This window comes from Suricata suricatta, chromosome 14 (genome assembly GCF_006229205.1).
Source record: "Suricata suricatta isolate VVHF042 chromosome 14, meerkat_22Aug2017_6uvM2_HiC, whole genome shotgun sequence".
NCBI lineage: Eukaryota > Metazoa > Chordata > Mammalia > Carnivora > Herpestidae > Suricata > Suricata suricatta.
This window is the reverse complement of record NC_043713.1, coordinates 65,145,482-65,165,245: the sequence shown is the minus strand read 5'-3', so window position 1 is coordinate 65,165,245 and position 19,764 is coordinate 65,145,482. Positions and strand designations below refer to the sequence as shown.

The 19,764-nt window shown below is 53.2% G+C and overlaps 1 long non-coding RNA gene across 1 annotated transcript; it reads left to right on the top strand.

Moving 5' to 3' along the window:
* The first annotated feature begins 746 nt into the window (after positions 1-746).
* On the top strand, positions 747-3,266 carry LOC115278474. Its single transcript, XR_003902911.1, has 2 exons — positions 747-1,025; positions 2,864-3,266. It is a non-coding gene; the product is annotated as an uncharacterized LOC115278474 (long non-coding RNA).
* Positions 3,267-19,764: the final 16,498 nt, after the last annotated feature.

The window sequence follows — 19,764 nt, the reverse complement described above, 5'->3', positions numbered from 1 at the left end:
GGAGTACTGTCATCGTTGTCTCCCTGCCACCTGACCCGGGACCCACGGCTGCCCACCATCCATCTCCCGCCGCCTGCCTGGAGCCGGGCCCCGACCCACTCACCAGGGCTTAATTAGGTCTCTTAGAAGGCATGGCCAGCTCAGGGCCCGCGGGGGGCTTGGGGCAGAGGAGGCTGTAAGGAGGGCGTGGAGGGGGGAGGGTGTTGCACACAAAGACCTGGGCCGCGCTGGGGGTCTCCTCCATGGTGCCCTCCGCCAGGGCCTCTCCGCAGCGAAGTCTGGGCCGGAGCGAGCCTGACACGCACACACGCACGCACACGCACACACACGCACGCACACGCACACACGCACACGCACACACACACACGCACGCACGCACGCACGCGCGCGCACGCACACGCACGCGCGCACAGGCACACGCACACGCACTGCTCTTCCAGCTCATTCTTCAGCCCTGGGTGAAAGCGCCACCCGGGCTCATCAATCCAGATAGGGCTGCGATGGAATCAGAGTCAGGCACACCTGCGTCCCACCTGGGCTCTGCCCATGCCCACTTCCGTGACCTTGAGCTACCAACGTTCCCTGTCTGAGACTCCGGTGCTGGCCCTGAAAATGCGGATGACTCTCGTGCCTGGGGCTGCGCGCATCGAAGAGGGAGACGGAAGCAAAGGGCCTCACACAGGGCCTGGCCACAGCCAGTTCGCCTTCCGTGTCCCTCCGCCGTCGTCACCCTCAGTCAGGACCGGGCAGGTTATGCCGTGATGACACGTCATCCCCCAAGTCGTCTCAGGTTCATTTCACGCTGGCTCGAGGCCAGGGGCCCTGGCTGCGGTCCGCTGGGGACTCGGGTTGATGGGGCCCAGTCGCCATCTTAACTGCTACTCGGGGCCAGACTCAAGGAAAGAAATCCCAGGAGCCTCAAACCAGCCATGAAATGCCCCAGCCTAGAAGGAACGCACCCTTGACTCTTGGCCCAGAACTCATCATGGCCCCGTCACCCACAAGGGACCCAGGACAACAAAGTTGTAAGACAATGCGACGGGGCGCCTGGGTGGCTCAGTCGGTTGAGCCCCTGACTCTTGATTTCTTTAGCTCAGATCATGATCCCAGAGTCATGGGGTAGAGCCGGCTTGGGACTCTCTCCCTCTCCCTCTCTCTCTCTCTCTCTCTCTCTCTCTCTCTCTCTCTCTGCCTTTGTCCACCACTCACACTTCTATCTCTCAAATTTAAAAAAAATGTGAGACAATATGTAATAACAAGAGTCCATTTAGAATCCTAAACGTCACACACAGAAAGACCGTGGGGATCATCCAGTGTTTCAGATCAGGAGCGGAGGAGCCAGAGAAGGAAAGAGACTCATCCAAGCTCACACAGCAAATTGACTTCAGAACTGGGGACTCCAACTCGGGTTCCCCTGGCTTCCTGGCCAGCGTGTTCCTGTTTAGCCCACAGCATCCCCTCAATCCCAGTGGCACCAATGTATCCATGCAATTCTGACCAAGGAGAAGCCTCCTGGGAGGAATCTGGAAAAGATTTTGTCTCCCTTTTAAAAGAGTCAGAGGACAGGTGCCTGGGTGGCTCAGCCAGTTAACTGTCCAATTTAAGCTCAGGTCATGATCTCACAGTTCGTGGGTTCAAGCCCCTCGTCAGGTCCTGTGCTGACAGTTTGGAGCCTGGAGCCTACTTTGGATTCTGTGTCTCCCTCTCTCTCTGCTTCTCTCTCTGTCTCTCTGTCTGTCTGTCTGTCTCTCTGTCTCTCTCTCAAAGATAAATAAACATTAAAAAACAATTAAAAGAAGGGCACCTAGGTGGCTCAGTTGGTTGAGCATCCAGCTTCAGCTCAGGTCATGATCTCACGGTTCATGGGTTTGAGCCCCACATGTGGCTTTGTGCTGACAGCTCAGAGCCTGGAGCCTGTCTTCAGATTCTGTGTCTCTTTCTCTCTGACCCTCCCCTGCTCACGATGTCTCTCTCTTTCTCTCCCTTTCTCCCTCTCTCTCTCTCTCTCTCTCTCTCTCTCTCTCTCTCTCAAGAATAAATAAAACATTTAAAAATTTTTAAAAACAACTAAAAGAGTTAGAGAAATGGAGAGCCTCTCTGTTAGCTTTGGATGCTGTTGCATGAGGATGCACCACTGCAGCTATTTTGTGACCATGAGGAAATAACATTGCAACCAAAAGCCCACACTTAGGAAAGATGAGTGAACAAAGAGAAAGAGTATGGGTCTTTGGTGATATCACTGAGCCCCTGAATTAACGTCCCTCTGGACTTCTTGCTACCACAAGACACTAAGCTATCCTTATTATTTAAATCATGTTGCTTTGAGTGTTCAGATGCTGACAGTCCGGGGCACCCTCACAGAGTCTCCTGCTTCTACCCCACCCCACTCCACGCTTTTCTCCTACCTGTTGCAAAACTCCTACTCCAAACTTTAGCTTACGCATCCCTCCCTCCTGGTCTCCTGAATCTCTCCCTCAGCCTAGAGCAAGCCTCGCTCCCACCCTTTTGAAAACCACATCTCTCCCCCTCAAAGCACTTTATCCCAGTTTGTAATGAGTCATTCGTTGGTGTGATTCTTTAATTTATACCTTTCCTGCTAGAAATACAAACCCTGTGGGTGCAAAGAACACGCTGTCTGGACCCCATGCTAATCAGCGGTGATGAGCACAGTGCTTTCCGCAGTCGGTGCTTGGTATTCATGGAATGAATGGAGTGTTCCGTGTGTACTTGCTCCGTCAATCATTCTTTTATTCCAAAACACTCACCAAGTAAGCTTCAGGAAGCCAAGAGTCATTTGGCCCTTGGATAGGCACTCAAATATTTGTTGAATACATTCAGTAAGTGAATCCAACCCCCTTTATAGGCAAGGAGTCCAGCGAAGGCTTACCTGTGCCGAGTAATGACGTTGCCAGCGCTCTGTTGGAAGAAGGCAGCCTGAAAGCATTGCTTAACGTTAACCAACGTCAGTGTTACCCCCAATTCCCAGGCTGTGAGCCCCTTGAGGGCAGGGCCGGGTTCTGCAGAAGGGTCTCCGCCAGGTGGACGAGGCCTGGGCGCTGCGGGGAGCGGAGTTCCTGGCGCATCTCACGCCAGATGGCTCTCCTGGGCCCTGTATCTATCATGACAGTTGGTCCTGGGGAAAACAGAAGCGACGCTTGAGAGATGGATGTCATTGGCAAATGGGCTGTGATGATCATGCGTCTCCATTTTCCCCTTAATATACATGATGAATAAACTTAATTACACGGAAAATTGCTGCCATTGAAGAATGTGGTGCGTGTGGCTTTCTTGTGTTGCTTAGTGTTTCCTCGCTCGGCTGATGGTCCGAGGTTCCGAAGGAGGGAAGCAGAGTCCCCACACTGGCAGGGTCCCCACACTGGATCAGCCCTCATGAGGAGAGAGTCACGCTCAAGGAGGGGGAGGCAGACGCCTGATGCAGGGACAGCATGTCAGCCCTGAGAAAACGGGGTGTAAATTTCACCCAACCGCCCATTTTACAGATGAAGATCACAGAGTCCTAGAGGGAAGGATGTGATGACTTGAATCAGGGTGTCTTCGTCCCCAAGCCATGTCACTCTGATCGGAAAGACACACTAGGCAAATCCCAATTCGTTTCGGTTTCTTCTAAAGCGGACATTTGGGAAGCTGCCCATGCCGAGAGCTTACTTCATGATGGTCAAGATTCCGAGCACCGTGAGGGTGGAGAAGCAGCGCCGCAGCAAAAGTTACCTGTGCTTGTGTTGTTTTTGTTGTTATTATTGTGACAAATGGTAAGCATTTTATAAAAGCAGTTCGCCCAGAATGGAAGAAAGAAAGAGACCCCATCAGGACCCAAGAGGCAGGAAATCTAAGTGTGGGTATAACTTGTTACCATCTAGCGCTGTGCAATTTAGCAAAGGCACGCCCATCTCTGAGCCTCAGTTTCCTATCCTGTAAAATGGACATAAGAATCTTTTAGGTTAGCCATCGGCGGGGTGTTGGAGGCTCGGAGAAGCTAATGAATGTCTGAGCTGCACTAACTTGTAAAAGGCAATACTTTTATAGGGAGACTTCTGCACCATGTCACTGCATGGCCAGTCATTGACAGCATAGGCTCGGGCAAATGTCCTGTGGTCTTCCAGTCCCCGCCAGGTAGCTGGGGTGGGATGGGGGAGGGGGGGCGCGGGGTGGGCACGAAATTGTAATAGCTGTCGTCTGCGTACAACTTGCATCGTTATTCTGCAGATATGCACTCTGGGGCCGTCAAATGCCAAGGGAGGGGCGCAAAGATGAGTACCACACGGGCTCTGTCCTCAAGGAGCACACAGTCCAGTAGCACAAATAGATGTGGCATCATTCAATTCCTGCGGCAACTAGAACAGCCAGAAGTCACCACAGAACAAAAGAGGCAATCAAGGAGGCCCCTGGGGAGGCGTGTAGTTCTGAGTGAATGATTCACTGCATGCGGTGTGTCTAGCAGGCTGGAAATATGGAGGTGAATACCACAGAGGAGGCCCAACGTCTGTGACATGAGTCTCATCCAGGCCAACAAGGGGCAGTGGAAAGGGGCACGCGGAACAGAGGGAAAGGCGCAGGCAAAGGCACGGAGGCAGGAAGCAGCTCGGGACCGCCGGAGCGCACACCGCCGGCTGGCGGGGGAGGCTGGGATGGAACCCGCTCTTAGCTGCTCAGTTTGCAAAGCGGAAATACCTGATTTCCCACCGTGCCCCGCCTCTACGTCCTCCCTCAAGATGCACGTGCAACGGGTAAACGGACAAAGCGGTGCGCTCCAGCACACAGTGGATTATTATCCAGCCGGACAAAGGAAGGCAGCTCGGCCGCCTGCCATGGCGCGGCGGGACCTGGGGACCGATGCCCAGTGAGTGCGCCAGACACAGAAGGAGAGTAGTGCATGATCCTGCTTCTGTGAGGTTCCTAGCACGGGCTGAGTCACAGAGAGAGAAGTAGAACCGAGGGTCCCAAGGGCTGGGGGCAGGGAAGGCGAGGGGCAGAGTTAGCCTGTAATGGGGACAGAGTTTCCGTCTGGGGAGAAGAAAAAGCTCTGGAGACTGACAGCTGCACAACACTGTAAATGTGCTTAATGCCACGGACATGTGCACTTAGATAGGGTTAATAGCAGGGGCGCCTGGGTGGCTCGGGTGGTTAAGCATCAGATTTCTGCTCAGGTGGTGATCTCACAGTTTATGAGTTCGAGCCCCACGTCGGAGCTCTGTGCTGACACATCAGAGCCTGGAGCCTGCTTCCGATTCTCTCTCTCTCTCTCTCTCTGCTCCTCCCCTGCTCACACTGTCTCTCAAAAAATATACACATTTAAATTTTGTTTTAAGAAATGGCTCAAATGCTAAATGCTATGCATAAAGCAAGAAAACTTGGGGAGCAGGACTCCGCTCCTCTGAGCTATGTGTGCATTTTATGAACACTCAGGAGCTCATCTGTTCATTCATTCGTTCATTCATCCGTTCCACAAATATTTATTAAGCACCAACAACACGGGAGACACAGTTCGAAGTGCGGGGCAAACAGAGGCAAGAAAGACAGACAAAGACCCCTGCGGGTCCAGAGGTGGCGGGAACACAGGAGCCAGACAGTAAACAAGTAAATGCATTAATAACCAAGATAATTGCAGAGGCTGATGAGCTAGGAAGGATAAAAACAGGGCGATGTGCTGGGGAGAGACAGGGAGGGAGGCTTCCTACTTGAGGAGTGGGGTCTAGACTGGGCCCCCTGCAGAGCGGGAGATCACCTGAGGCCCGCAGGGATCCACCAGGCAACCCGAGGGGAGGGCGCCGCGTCCTAACATGTCACAGACGCCGCTGCGCAGAACAGATTCGGACCCCTGCCTCCCTCCCTCCCACCTGCCTGGACCCTTCGGACCCCAGCCCCACCCCAGGATGGGTCCTGTAGACGGGCGTGGGCATTGCTAAGACTCGGGGCCCTTCCGTAAGCCTTTTCCTAGCATCCTCTGCCAGAAAGTGCTTCTTCGTGGCTAACCTTCCTCTCTCCTGCTGCGGGAAGAGACAGAGACTCCTCTCAGGACGTGGCCCTCATGCTCCCAGCCGCCACGCCCCCTACAATCTCTGACCGTGTCACCCGAGGCCCCAAGCAGGGAGGAGAGCGCCCGATTGCCGAGCAGTCGCCGGTGGTGAGATGCACCAGCGAGCAGCGAGCTCCAGCTCGTTAGCAGTAATATAATGAAGTCCCAGGCTGGGGCTGGTCCATTAGTGCCTTCACATCATCCAAAGGCAGTGGTTTCCTTAATGAAAGGTTCTCTATTACAAGATTGGGCCTCCATCCATCTCCATTATGGGGGGTAGTTTACCTGCTAATGCAACACGCCCAGGCAGGGGGTGTCGGCCCCAGGAAGGTGCAGAATGGCTTCTCACGCACCGGGACGCTGATGAACCGTCTGTCCCCGCTGCTCCGCAGAGTGTCCAATCCTCCCGGGCCCCCGCTGCTTGCCTGTGTCTAGGGGACGAGAGGAGTCAGACTTCTCGGGACAGGGCGAACTCAGGCCAAGACGCGCAGTTGGTTCCCCCAGGCGGGTTTGCAGGATGACTTCGGGTGTGCAAGCAAGAGGGGGAGGGGATTTCCACCCCTCGCTGATCAGAAGTGCGGGCTAGGCCCGGGCTCAGTTTCTCCAATCGCACAACTGTCTGCCGTTTCCTGTCGCTCACCTGTCACCTGGACAGCTCCTGCGGATTCCACCTTCAAGAGGCTCCCAGGATCTGCCCCGGCTCTGGTCACCTTCCCCATGGCCTTTCCGATCAGAGGAGAAAGAAGATTGATTATATAGACCGGGAGGGCTGGGGGGAGGGGGCGGGTAGACGAGGGTGCAGGTAGAAATGGACAGACCCCGGGTAACATTTGGCGGATGTGTCATTTCCCCATTATTTTTACAAATAAGGCCGCCCATCCTGGGAGACGCTCTGAGACCAGGAGAGAGGAGGGTTTCACTTCCATGGGCCCGGGAAACTTGGACCAGTTCCCTTTGCCTGCAGCAAAGACACCTGTTGGAATCCTCACTTCCGTGACACATTTGATCACGGATCTGAGATAAAGTAATTTCAGCAAGAAGTTTCTCTTCAGTCTGAAGTCAAAGAATCCCTTGTTTGTCTCCTTGTGCCCCGCCCCCCCCCCCCCCGTGAGGTCGGGGTGGGTTGACCAGCATGCACCAGGAGCTTGCCCGGGCGGGGGGCTCGTGTCCTTGGGTCCTCACAACGATATGAGGCAATGGGTACTATGATGACCCTGCATCGTGCAGATAAGGAAACAGAGGTTAAAATGATTCACTGATGTCGGCGAACCTAGGGAAGCCACTTTTCCCCACTCTAAGCTCGAGCCCTTTGGCTCTGGGCCACCACATCCTACTACCTGGGGACCCAAGTGTGATTCACAGATCTTTCTCCCTCCCAGAGCCTCCCTTTTGCCCAAAGAGTCCCCCTGCTCCTCCACCATCACAGCCTCCTCCGGGAACCCAGGGGTTAAGCTCTCCCTCCTGTTTGCCCAGATTCAAGTTCATTACGCTGACTAATTGCTTCAAAGTCAGTGATTCCACTACGGCTAATGGAAAATGTATCTGCAAGTAATAGATTAATTGGCCGCTTGTGATCAGCCCTTAGCCAAAGGATCACCCGGCCGCTGGACCCACCCTGCCAGTCCTTCTGGAGCCAGGGAAGGGGGGTCCCAGAGGCTGGACTCCCAGGGACTTGGGCAGCCTCTGCAGGCTCAGTGACCATCACCCTGAGAAAAGGCAGCCAGCCAGTTCTGTCCCTAAGGAGACACACTCTGCATCCTTTTCAAATCATTAAAATGCAAGTGTGCTAACTTGAAAAGAATGGAAATCTTATCAGCATAATGAGCCACCAAATATCAGCACAGCAGCGCACCGGCTGCCCCCACCTCAGAACAAGAGAGGGAGGGGGGCTTTTCTCAGAAGGTTCAAAGTCATTAATTATACAGTAACAGCTACCAGTTCGCACACTAGCTACGAGCCACCCGCTGCATCACTCCTTTCATTCGAGCCACAGCCCATGAGGCAGGTACGCTCATCATCCTCATTTGAGGAAGGGAAACAGCTCAGAGAGAGGCGGCAGCCGACGCAAGGTCACACCGCCAGACTGTAGAAGCGGCCGTGGGGAGACCTCAGGTCTGTGTGACTCCAAAACCAGGTCACTGATCCTCTGTTCCAGGGGTCAGCAAAATGATGGGCCTATGAATCCGGCCCGTGGCCTGTGTTTGCAAACAAAGTTTTATTGGAACGCAGCCCCGCCCATGTATTTATGTGCGGTCTTTATGCCACAGAGCTGAGTGCGTAGTTAAGATCACATAGCCCACAAAACCCGAAATGTCCATCATCTGCCTCTTTGCAGAAGACGTTGGCAGACCACCGCCAGACCACGTTACCCTCCCCAGCACAAAGCTTGTACCTTAATGAAATGAGGGAGAGGAGACGATGGAAGAGGCCGTTGGTGAACTTGGAGATCCCGAGAGAGCCCCCAGTGTCCCAGACACACTGTTTCCCCAGACTGTAAGGAAGGTGCCTGTGAGTTGGGGAGTTCAGTGCTGGTGAGAAGAGCTTAGCAGGCACACAGTAGGCGCTCAATAGATGCCCTGTAGATGAATGAAGAACACAGCTGGCCTTGCAGAACTCGGCGCCTTTGCCTGCTGGTGAACAATGCAGCGCTGCACCCCCCTGATGCCCACTCCCCTGCGGAGTTTTACTGGCTGCAGAGTCGCGGGAGGCTGTAAAAACAGGAGGGCTCTTTCCTTTAAGCCTCCCTGTAAGTCACCCCGAATCATTTCCCTGATCGATTGGCTCTTCCCCTCCTTGTAGGAGCCCTCCCCGGGGAACTGTTTGCAGAAAGGAATAGGCCGGTTTGCATTTAGTCACCTTTACCTGACCCAGGAGGTAAATCTCTCTCAGTTTGGTTTTTCCACAGGGGGGATTCGAGGGGCAGGATCCTGGGAGGCCCTGGGGCTGGACCTCACAAATGAGAGAGACCTGGCGAGGGCGAGGGCAGGAGCCAGCTGACACTCCCCGGGGAAAGGCAGGTTTCTCCGAGAAAAGAGGGTTTGCAAAGGCAGGAATGCAAAGGCACATTTGAGCTGCTTCAAAGCCATCAAGCCTCCCTCTGGGGACTCCAGGACACCGATGGGGTCCCATGAGCAAGCCACTAATGGGGGCACCATGGGTGGGCAGAAAGGGCGTCCACTCGGGTGGGAGGGGCTTCCAGCTGGCATGTGCAGCCTACCCTAGAGGCCATGTGTTTGTGGTACAAGCCCTGGGTCCAAACCCTAGCCCCTTTCAACCCAGCAGCGGCTTCGTTTCTGAGCTTCAGTTTCTTTCCTTGTAAAATGGACACAATACCGACCTCCTGATGCTGACCTTGTAAAATAGTCTCTTTTTTTAAGTTTATCTAATTACTTTTAGAGAAAGAGAGAGCACAAGCAGGGAGGGGTGAGAGACAGGGAGAGAGGCAGAATCCCATGCAGGCTCCGTGCTGTCAGCCCAGAGCCCCATGGCGGGAGGGGCTTGATCTCACCAACTGTGAGATCATGACCTGAGCTGAAATCAAGAGTCGGACGCTTAATGGACTGAGCCACCCAGGTACCCCCTTGTAAAATGGTCTTGGGGGTTAAATGAACTTCTGCATTGAAAGAAAGGGTTTTAGCATGTGGCAAACTCTCCATAAAGGTCGCTATTCCCACAGCTATTAGTATAGTTATTGTCACTGTTGTTGTTATCTGACTGATGCAGAAAAGCAGGATCTGACTCACACACCTCCTAGACCTCCTCCCACCAACGCACACAGGTGGTGGGTAGCCCCCCATCCTCAGCTTCTGCATCTTCCTGAGAAGGGTGTCCTGCCTCAGGGTCAGAAGAAACCACTGGCTTTTGTGCCCAGAGCTCCTTCATTAACAAATTTCCTTCCACCCTTCAGGGACCCTCTCCTTGCTAGGTTTCCCTGGGCTCAGGGAAGACCCTTTCAGATGCCGCGAAGGCAGATTTTCTCGCCCCTGCCCATGGCGGACAAAGGCTGGTGGCCATGCTAACCCAAGGAAGCCATCGCAACCAGGAGATGCGGGTCCCGCGCACAGTGGGAGGCATGTCTCAGAGCTGGCTCCACCCAGGAGCCTCTCGCTCCCACTGAGGCTTGGCAGTTAAGACCCAGCCTCGGAGAGACCACCTTCCCAGTCTCTGACCCCTCACTTCCTAGGCTGCCTGGTGGGTGAAACTCCGTAAGCCTCAGTTTCCTCATCAGCAGGATGGGATACTACTGCCTCGGCCTCCCGGGACTATCCTGCGGTTAACAGACATAACCCTGGCGACGAAGCCCTTGACGCGGAGCCCAGCACACTGTCCCCGCTCTGTAAAGGGCGGACATTGTTTTTTAATTTCTTTGTTTTCAAGGGTGATGATTGTCGACGAAGAGGCCCTGACTGCAGGTGAGACACCAGGAACACCACAAACTAGCCAATGACCTTGGGCAAGGCCCTGCCCCTCTCTGGGCCTCCGTTCACCCCTCCTGCTCCCCGGAGGCGGCCTCCCTGTGGCACGCTCCATCCTACCCCGTATCTGCCCCGAGGGAGACCATCTTTGCTCCTGAATCTCCACAAAATTCTATGACTAGTGTAACTGCCTGTTCGTTGTCCGTTTTTTTTTTTCTCCAGGAGCAGAAACTACAGTTTGCCAAGCCGGGGCTCACCCCATCCGTGTCCTCTGCTTCTTTGAAATACACACACACACACACACACACACACACACACACACACACCCCTTAGCGGAACGGCCACCCCTCCTGCCTTCAACCTCCCCACCTCACCCCATGTTCATCCCAAAGTCCTTGTTAGAATATCCCTCCCGGGACCAGCAGGTGGGAAATGTCATTTTGGAGCCATTACTAGAGCTCCAAGGCGCTTAGCAGCCATCAACACCAATTCCAGCTTCCGTCCAGCGATGGGGGGGGGGGAGCGGCACAGCCTGGAGCCGCTCTCGTCCCTGGCAAGGGGACCTGTGTCGGCCACCCTACGCCGCGGGGCACCACCCAGCCCTGGGGGCAGGCACGGAGGGCTGTCCAGGGGCCGGGGACCCCCGCCACTCTGTGTCCTCAGATTTCCCTGCCACGGCTGATTTGAATAATTCAGCAATGCCGGGTCTCGTGGGCACTATTGTCTTCAGTGAAGGCAAATCAGTCGCCTGCTCGGCCTGTTAAGAGGCCCCTGCCTGCTGCCTTTTTCTGTAAATCAGGATTAATGAGATGGTGAGGGGAAGCGCCGGGCCCTGGGCAGAGACGCTGGCAGCCAGCTCTGCAGGACCAGCGGGCCTCAGAAGCGGCTCCCGCCTCCATGTCCTCGGGCAGTCTTCTGTGGCTGTCATCAACCTGTCGATAACTAGGTATCACCCAGCCTGCCAGACCCCTCCTTGGCCGGCCCCCTGCCGGCCCCCAGGGCTCCGGGGAAAGAGAGAGCAAGACAGAGACATGTCTGCGCAGCCTGGCCCCCACCCCTTGCCAGCTGGAGGGCCTGGGCTCGGTTCTTTCCCTGCAGCCTGCACCCAGGAATGCCGCGAGAGGGCAATTCTCTGAGCCCAGGGCTCCAAAACAGCGAGTGCCCCCACGCCGGCTTTTTGACAGCTGTCACTCACCCAGGGCACAAGGGACAACGTCCTTGTACCTCTCCTTGGCAGTGCCTTCCTCTTACTCCTCTTGCGCTGCAGTGGTGAAACAGGTGGGCTCTGCTTACCCCACTTACTTGCTGTGTGACCTTGAGCAAGTCATTTAGCCTCTCTGGGCCTCAACGCCCCCATCTGGAAAGTGATGCTAAAAACACGCACTCATGGGGCACCTGGGTGGCTGCGTCGGTTAGGCATCCAAATTCCACTCAGGTCATGATCTCAGGGTTCACAATCTCTGCGTTGAGAGGGAAGATCCTGTCTCTCTCTCTGCTCGTTCCCTGCTTACACACACACGCTCTCTCTCTTTCTCTTTCAGAAATAAACATTAGGGGCACCTGGGTTCCTCAGTCAGTTGAGTATCTGACTTCGGCTCAGGTCATGATCTCACAGTTCGTGGGTTCGAGCCCCGCGTTGAGCTCTGTGCTGACAGCTAGCTCGGAGCCTGGAGCCTGCTTCCAATTCTGTCTCCTCTCTCTCTGCCCCTCTCCCATTCGTTCTCTGTCTCTCTCTCTCTCAAATATAAATAAACCTTTTTAAAAAATTTTAATAAATAAGCATTAAAAAATCTTTTTAAAAACAGGTACCCACAGCTTGTTGGGAGGATTCTAAGGTCCATAGACTCACAAGTCCTTCCCACCGGCCAGTGTCCAGCCCACAGTTAGCCCTCAGCAGACTGTATCCACATCTCTATCTCTATTAACCCCAGAACCGCCCCACCCAAAGTGCGGTCCGTGGCCCGTGCGGGCGGCAATAGCCCGTGTCACCTGTGTCTGGGAGGTCCCGAGAAAGAGAGTAAGGATTTAGGAACTTCTATAGTCCTTTTGACAGAGGGCATTTTATGCCTATTGAATGTAAACGATAAAAAAGCAGAGGCCTGGATTTTGTATGCGTTTTAATCTTCTATTTACTATTTCTAAAAATTCGTTCTTTACCGTATTTTGCCAAACGTCATTCTGCAATGAAACAGGAAATTAAGGAAAATATACTGGCCCCTTGGCACAGGTAGCTTAAAAAGGGATGTTCTACACAAACCTTAACGTCGGATCAAATTTCTTTTTTTTAATTTTTTAATGTTTATTTATTTTGAGGGAGAGAGAGACAGCGCGAGCAGGGAAGGGGCAGAGAGAGAGGGAGACACGGAATCTGAAGCAGGCTCCAGTCTCTGAGCTGTCAGCACAGAGCCCAACGTGGGGCTTGAACCCATGAAATGTGAGATCATGACCTGAGCTGAAGTTGGGCCCTCAACCAACTGAGCCACCCAGATGCCCCACATCACATCAAATTTCAACCCCCTTGGAGATCTTATTAAAATGTGGACTCTGAGGTCAGTAGTCCGGGTGGCCTGATTTCAGAAGGACAGGGCCTGAGAATCCATATTTTCAATAGGGGCTCAGTGGGGTGCTGACGAAACTGGTCCAGGGGCCAGTGATGCCTTACCCCTTTCTTGACCTAACTGCATTCCGTGTAGAACCCCCGTACCCAGAGATTCTGCCTCCTGATCTCTCCACAGCTCATACTTTCCACGGTCTCAGACACTGTCTGAACGCAGCCTTCTACAGTTCTTCTGTTCTCAGAGCTTTGAGATCACGCACGTCAGTCCTGAGCATGGCTCCTGGCAGTCAGCACTCAGCCAATGCCAGCCACTTGGGCCATCATTCTTTCTCCCTGTGGCAACTCCTTAAGACAGAAGCGTATCTGTTAGCTGTGGCTGCGTAACAAACCATCCCAAGTGCTGCTGGCTTATATACATTCATCTTTTGGTACCCATGAGTTGATGAGTCACTTTTCTGGGTCTGTCCTGGCGGATATTGGCTGGCTCGCTGATGCATCTGTGCGCACCGGGTGCTCGGTGTTTTAGAATGATCTCAGAGGGGACAGCCCATGTCTGATGCATGTGGCATCTCATTCACCAGCAGACTTGTCTGAGCTTCTCCTTATGGGGGTCAGAGAACAGAGTGAACAAAGCTTCTTGGAACCAAGACTCGGGACTGGCATACCACCTTCTACGACCAAAGTAAGACAAACAGCCCAGAATCAGGAGGCATGGGGGGAAATAACACCTTGAGATGGGAGTAGATGTAAAAATCACATGGCAAAGGACATGAATACAAAGGCAGGGGAAGATGGCAGGCCACTGTTGTAGGCTTATCAGTATCCCTCTGTCTAGATGAGGAAACTGAGGGTCAAGGAGGTTCAGAGATTTGCCCGAGGTCAGACAGCAACTATAAAGGGACACAGCTGGGCTTTGCCTGACTCTAGAAACTGTGCTCTTAACCTCTCTTCCTGATTCTTTACTGTGTGCAAAAAGGGAGACAAAATAACATTTTGGTTACTCAATTCACCAAAGGAAGAGGATTTTCAAGATGTTGACATCTCCAAGCGGAGGTTGTTGCCACCCCCTGCCCTGTAATCACAGGCCTTTTTCCATCACCTGCTCTCCCCTTGCCTCCTGGGCCCTGAAGCTTCAGGCAATTTATCTTTCCCTCTTTCCTTAATGGTCTCTTTAACACACGGGTTTTCTAACGAGGCAAACTGAAGGGGCTCAGGTGTCAGGCAGAGCGCGCGCATGTCCACAGGAAGGGATGCAGCGAGGAGCAAGAGGGGGCCCAGAGGAAACACGCGCACAGGCTGAGGGGTCCCCAAGTCCCAGAACTGGGGGGATTCTGTCTCTTCATCGCCCTATTTGCCCATTTGAGGAAAACAGCAGCCTTGTCCCAAACATCTAGTGTCTCTTGTCCTGGCTTCCCCGACTCCCACTGTCCTGAAAAGACCCACAGAAACCCTTTGCAATGGATCACAGAAAACAGTGAGCCTGGGAACTCGGCAGTCTAGAAACACAAGTTCACTTTTCTGCAGCTGGGTATAATTTCCATCCACGCCTGTGTTGTGTAAGGTGGCAGAGATGCAAGCCTGGTCCAGCAAGGGTTCTCTGCCCCTTTCTCTGGAATCGGGTCTAATTTTCCCAAGAGACTGGGTTATGCCAGCGTGAATACATCAGTGGTGAATTACTTGCTAACAAATTACCCCCAACTGTAGCGGCTTAAAATGATAATAAGCATAGGGGTGCCTGGGTGGCTCAGTTGGTCAAGCATCCGACTTCGGCTCAGGTCATGATCTCATGGTTTATGGGTTCGAGCTCCACGTTGGGTTCTGTGCTGACAGCTCAGAGCCTGGAGCCTGCTTCGGATTCTGTGTCTCCCTCTCTCTCTGCCCTTCCCCCCTTGAACTCTCTCTCTCTCTCTCAAAAATAAATAAACATTAAAAAATTGTTTGAATGATAATCAAACATTGATTATGTCATGCGGTTTCTACACTTGGAAATTCGTGAGCTGGGTGGGTCAGCCCCAGGCTCTCATGAGGGTGTAGTCAGATATCATAAGCTGGCCTGCAGCCTCATCTGAAGGCTTGACTGGGGCTGGAGTCTCCGTTTCCAAGGGGGCCCACTCATGTGGCTGATACGTTGGCTCTGACTGTTGGTGGGAGGTCTCCAATCTTTCTCCACAGAGCAGCTCGGGGTCCTCCCAACACGGCTTCCCTCAAAGCCAGGGATCCAAGAGAATGAGGTGGAAGGAGGTGGAAGATGACCTCACCTCAGAAGTCAGCTGTTCTGCACAAGGGTCCTGATTGGATGGAGGAGGAGGCTGCTGGAGGGCATGAATTCCAGGGGGTGAGACTCCCTGGGCGCCATCTTGGAGAGTGGCCACCCATGGGGTGTCAGGAATGTGGGCCACCTGGTTCTTGGCAGTGTAATTGCCCCACCGGCATTTTCGGAGATGCCCTTGCTCAACTGTGGCCCAAGGCACCTGACAGAGGCCCTACTTCCCTCCTGACCTCAAGCCCTCTGTGTCCTTTCTCCAGATACATGTATGTTCACTTCACTCCCCACCTCACTCAGTTCCACAGCCCAGGGAGTCTCTTCTGGTTTCAGATACAGGATTGCTTCTCTTTTACATATTTCCAAATCCTTTGTCATACGACCAGTCCTTGGCCGGCTTGTAAAATTCAAAAGCCAAGAATTCGCTTCCTTCCTTATCTTTGTTCTGTTATGTCATCTCTTCCCAAAGGCAATGAATGTTGCATGGCCTGGCTGGGCCACAGGACATGCATAAATGCACAGAATTTTAAAAAGAGAAGAAAGAGAAAGAGAGAGAACTTCAGTTAATATTTCACAATATTTGTCCTATTATGCCGTAAAGCACTATGTGAATGGAAGTTTTGTGGCATCTCTGTTGATTTGCACCTGGAAGAAATATCTGATACATCCCCATTTTATGGATGAAGAAACAAAGGGTCAAAGAGGTCGGATGGCTTGTTAGGCCCATATCTGGGGTTTGCTGGTTGGTATATGTGAGACTCAACCCCAAGTCAACACTCCTGCGACAACTACACCACTTCTCTGTGTCCCCTGGGCCCCGTGTTCCTTTCATCTCCTCTGAAGTCGGTGGTCTTCAAGATTTCCCCCAGCCGCTGAAAAGGTACACTACTGGGGCATGGTTACCTGTCTCTGGGATCTTGACAAGAGGAAAGAGTCCTCTTTTTCAAATGTTTTATTTTTTAATTTTTTTTAAGTTTATTTATTTGAGAAAGACAGAGACAGCATGAGTGGGGAAAGGCAGAGAGAGGGAGAGGGAGAGAGAATCCCAAGCAGGCTGCGCACTACCAGCACAGAGCCTGATGTGGGGTTCAAATCCAGGAAGCTGTGAGACCATGATCTGAGCCAAAACTAAGAGGCAGATGCTTAATCAGCTGAGCCACCCAGGCGCCCAGAGAAAGGGGTCTTCTTAAGCTAAAGAGCAGGTCCTTGAATGGCGGGACTTTTGGCACAAGTAAGAGAAAAACCGAGGGGTCACCGGACCAATCAAGTGCTCGGGAAATTATGCACCAGATGATCTCATGCTTCAACCCACCAGTGAGTTTGACCTTTTGGATGCAGAAGATCAAATCCAGGAGGGTGAGATAAACAGACAGACTTACAGACAGAGCAGTAGGAGCTGGGGGAAAAAGAACAGAAACAAAACCCACCCTCCTGCAACCAAAAAACATCTCCAAAAAGCGTCAGCTTCTGAATTTAATACCGACCCTTGAAGGTTATTAAGTTTGAACTCCTAATGAAGAACAGATTGGAAATGGAAGAAAATCAAAGATTGAAATATGCTTTCCATACTTCATGCCTAAATGAAAAAATTGTCAGGAGCCACTGATTGTCTTTTGTGAGGTGTCACATCCACGGTGTGGGATTTCCGAGTCGCGGACGGGGCTTCTGCTCACGGATCCAGTGCGGCCGCCACAGGCTCGCCAGGCAGGGAGTGGCACATACGCTGTCACCTGAGGAGGGAGGCAGTCACCCCGCCAGCTCTCCTGGGGCCCGAGGGTCAGCCACACGAGCAGTAAGGGGCACAGATTGGGGACGCATGCCCCGCTGGGTTTAAATTCTGGATCTGCCATTATCTGTGCCATTTCAAGCAACTTACTGAAACTCTCGGGGCCTCTGATTCCTCATCTTATAAGGATCTTTTGTGATTTCAGTAAATTAATGTACAGTAATGGTTGCATGGCATCAGGTGTTCATCAAAAACTGTTCCTTAGTCAACTGTGGAAGTCAACCCTTTCCGGCTCCCTTGCCGGCGGGTGGGATCATGACACTGGTTCTGTGAGTGGAGGTGATGCACTTCAGGAGGGGACCTCATGTGGAAATGCAGAAGCAGAGACGTAAGGAGTCTGGATTCCTGAGTCACCGTGTGGAGCACAGTGGCCGTTACAGGGGTGATCAATAAAGTTTGTTTATAGGTTTGGGCTTTTCTTTTTTTTAATGTTTATTTATTTTTGAGAGAGACAGAGGCAGAGGCAGAGTACAAGCAGGGGAGGGGAGGGGCAGAGAGAGAGGGAGACACAGAACCAGAAGCAGGCTCCAGGATCCAAGCTGTCAGCACAGAGCCCAACACAGGGCTCAAACTCAGAAGTCAGGAGGTCATGACCTGAGCTGAAGTTGGTTGCTTAACCAACAGAGCCACCCAGGTGTCCCTGGGCCTTTCTTTTTTTTAAATGTTTTTATTTTGAGAGAGAAAGAGAGAGCAGGAAAAGGGCAGAGAGAGAAGGAGAAAGAGAATCCAAAGCAGGCTCTGTGCTGCCAGTGCAGAGCCTGACACGGGGCTTGAACTTGAGAACTATGAGATCATGACCTGAGCTGACATCGGATGCTCAGCTGCCTGAGCCCCCCAAGTACCCCACTCACCTCCCACTCCTAACCACCTGGCATCCTTCTCCTGGCCACATATGGCTGCCCTGGTTTTGACCTGGGATGTGGCCCCACGTCTCTGCCATCCTATTCCGCCTCGAGATAAACTAGCTCCTCACAAGAGGGACTTGGACGCCTTGACTCAAAAGCCTTCATTCTTGGCGTGCCTGAGCCAGAAAGCCCACATCCCAGGATCATGGCGTCTAAAAATCAAAGAAATGCAAAATCAAAGCACTACAGAAGTTGAGGGGGATGGACCACTAAAGAATCAAGAATACTAAAAACCATCAAATCATAAAAACTCACAGAACCAGAGATCCAAGCTGAGCAGAAGCAGGAATTTGGTACGTTGGCCCCACTCTGCCCTCAGGCAGCGATTTGCATGAGTAGCTAGGTGTGAAGGCTGTGGGCCAGAGAAGTGGCAAGACCTGTGCTAGGGACCCAGAAAGATGGACGACAAGGCACCGTCTTCCTGACTCTTCTTGTTGCCATCACCCCAGCAGAGGGCCTCTTCACGAAGACACGCTTGCCTCTTGACAAAGCGTCTCCGCTTAGCCACATTTGGCTTGGGCTCCTCCGAGCCCGCTTCTCAAACTACACTTTGACCTTGGCCCCCATTCTTGCTGGGCCTGCAGAGCCCAGCTAGTTAGCATCCTGCTAAGTCACCTTAGAGAAACTCCTCCCGCCTTGGTATCAGACCACCCTGGCCGTGCCTTCAGCAAGAATCCTGTTAGGTCAACAGCAAGGACGCCCCCTTCCCCGACCCTTGATGTCTTCTTTCAGTAACTGTCCACCCACCACCCCTTACTCCTACCCTGCTCCTTGGCTGAAAACCCCAACGTGTTCCCATTGTACTGAGTCTTCCCTCTCTCCACTCCCCTCACTCCTGAATCAAGTCTTCCTTACCATTTTCACAAGGGTCAGAAGAGGTTTCTTTCTCTGGCAGCGGTGCACTGTGACACGGTGAGAGTCAGACTTTGTGCGTGGGGCGGATTTGTTCAAAGAAAACCCAATGCGCAAAGTGGGCGCAGCGGCTCAGCTTGAAAGCAGGAAGTGAGCCTCTAGTCCTTCTGTGGGCCTCCTATTGCGGCCCCTCTTGGTAGACCGCTCATTCCTTGGGGACCCCAAGCATAGCAGAGGAACCGCTGAGGAGGGGGGGGCGACCCCCGGACAGCGAGCCAGGTGCTGGCATCCCAGCTCCCTTCCACATGCTCCCCTGCATCACGGGGACTGGAAACCTGGAGAGGGCTACCAATGTCCTGGCCAATGGAGTTCCAGTTCAGTACCCCCACCCCGCTCCCCGCCCCAGGGAAGCAGGAGGGAGGGGAGTGTGCAGTTCCACCAGCAGTGAGCAGAGGCATGGACTTCGGCAGAAGCGAAACGTGAGCGCTCGTGTCCCAGCATCTTCTGGGCAGCCTCCGGGCAGCATCTTCTTCGGTGCGGCGGACAGCTGAGACCGTCATCGATGGCCCGCGGTGGCCGCACACCCTGCTTTCCCGGACACCGCAGCCGCTCTCTGGCCTCCTCCCAGCTCCTAGGCATCAGGGACCCCGTATGAAACTTGGCCTGCCTGAAATACCTATGAGAGGTTCTGATTTGCTGATGCCCTAAAACAGAGTCAGGAAAGAGAGCGAGAAAGGAAGACAGGGAGAGAGGGACAGGGAGAAGGAGGGGGAGGGAGGAGGCAGGCAGGAAGGAAGGAAGGGAGGAAGGGAGGATTACCCCTCACTTTATTTTTAGCTAAAATACTAGCCATGATGAGAGAGACTATGGAGATGGGCTCATCTTTCCTTCCGCCTTCCAAAAAATCTCTGACTTTCTGCAGAGAAGCGCGCCTTTCAGCTTTTTGCCCATG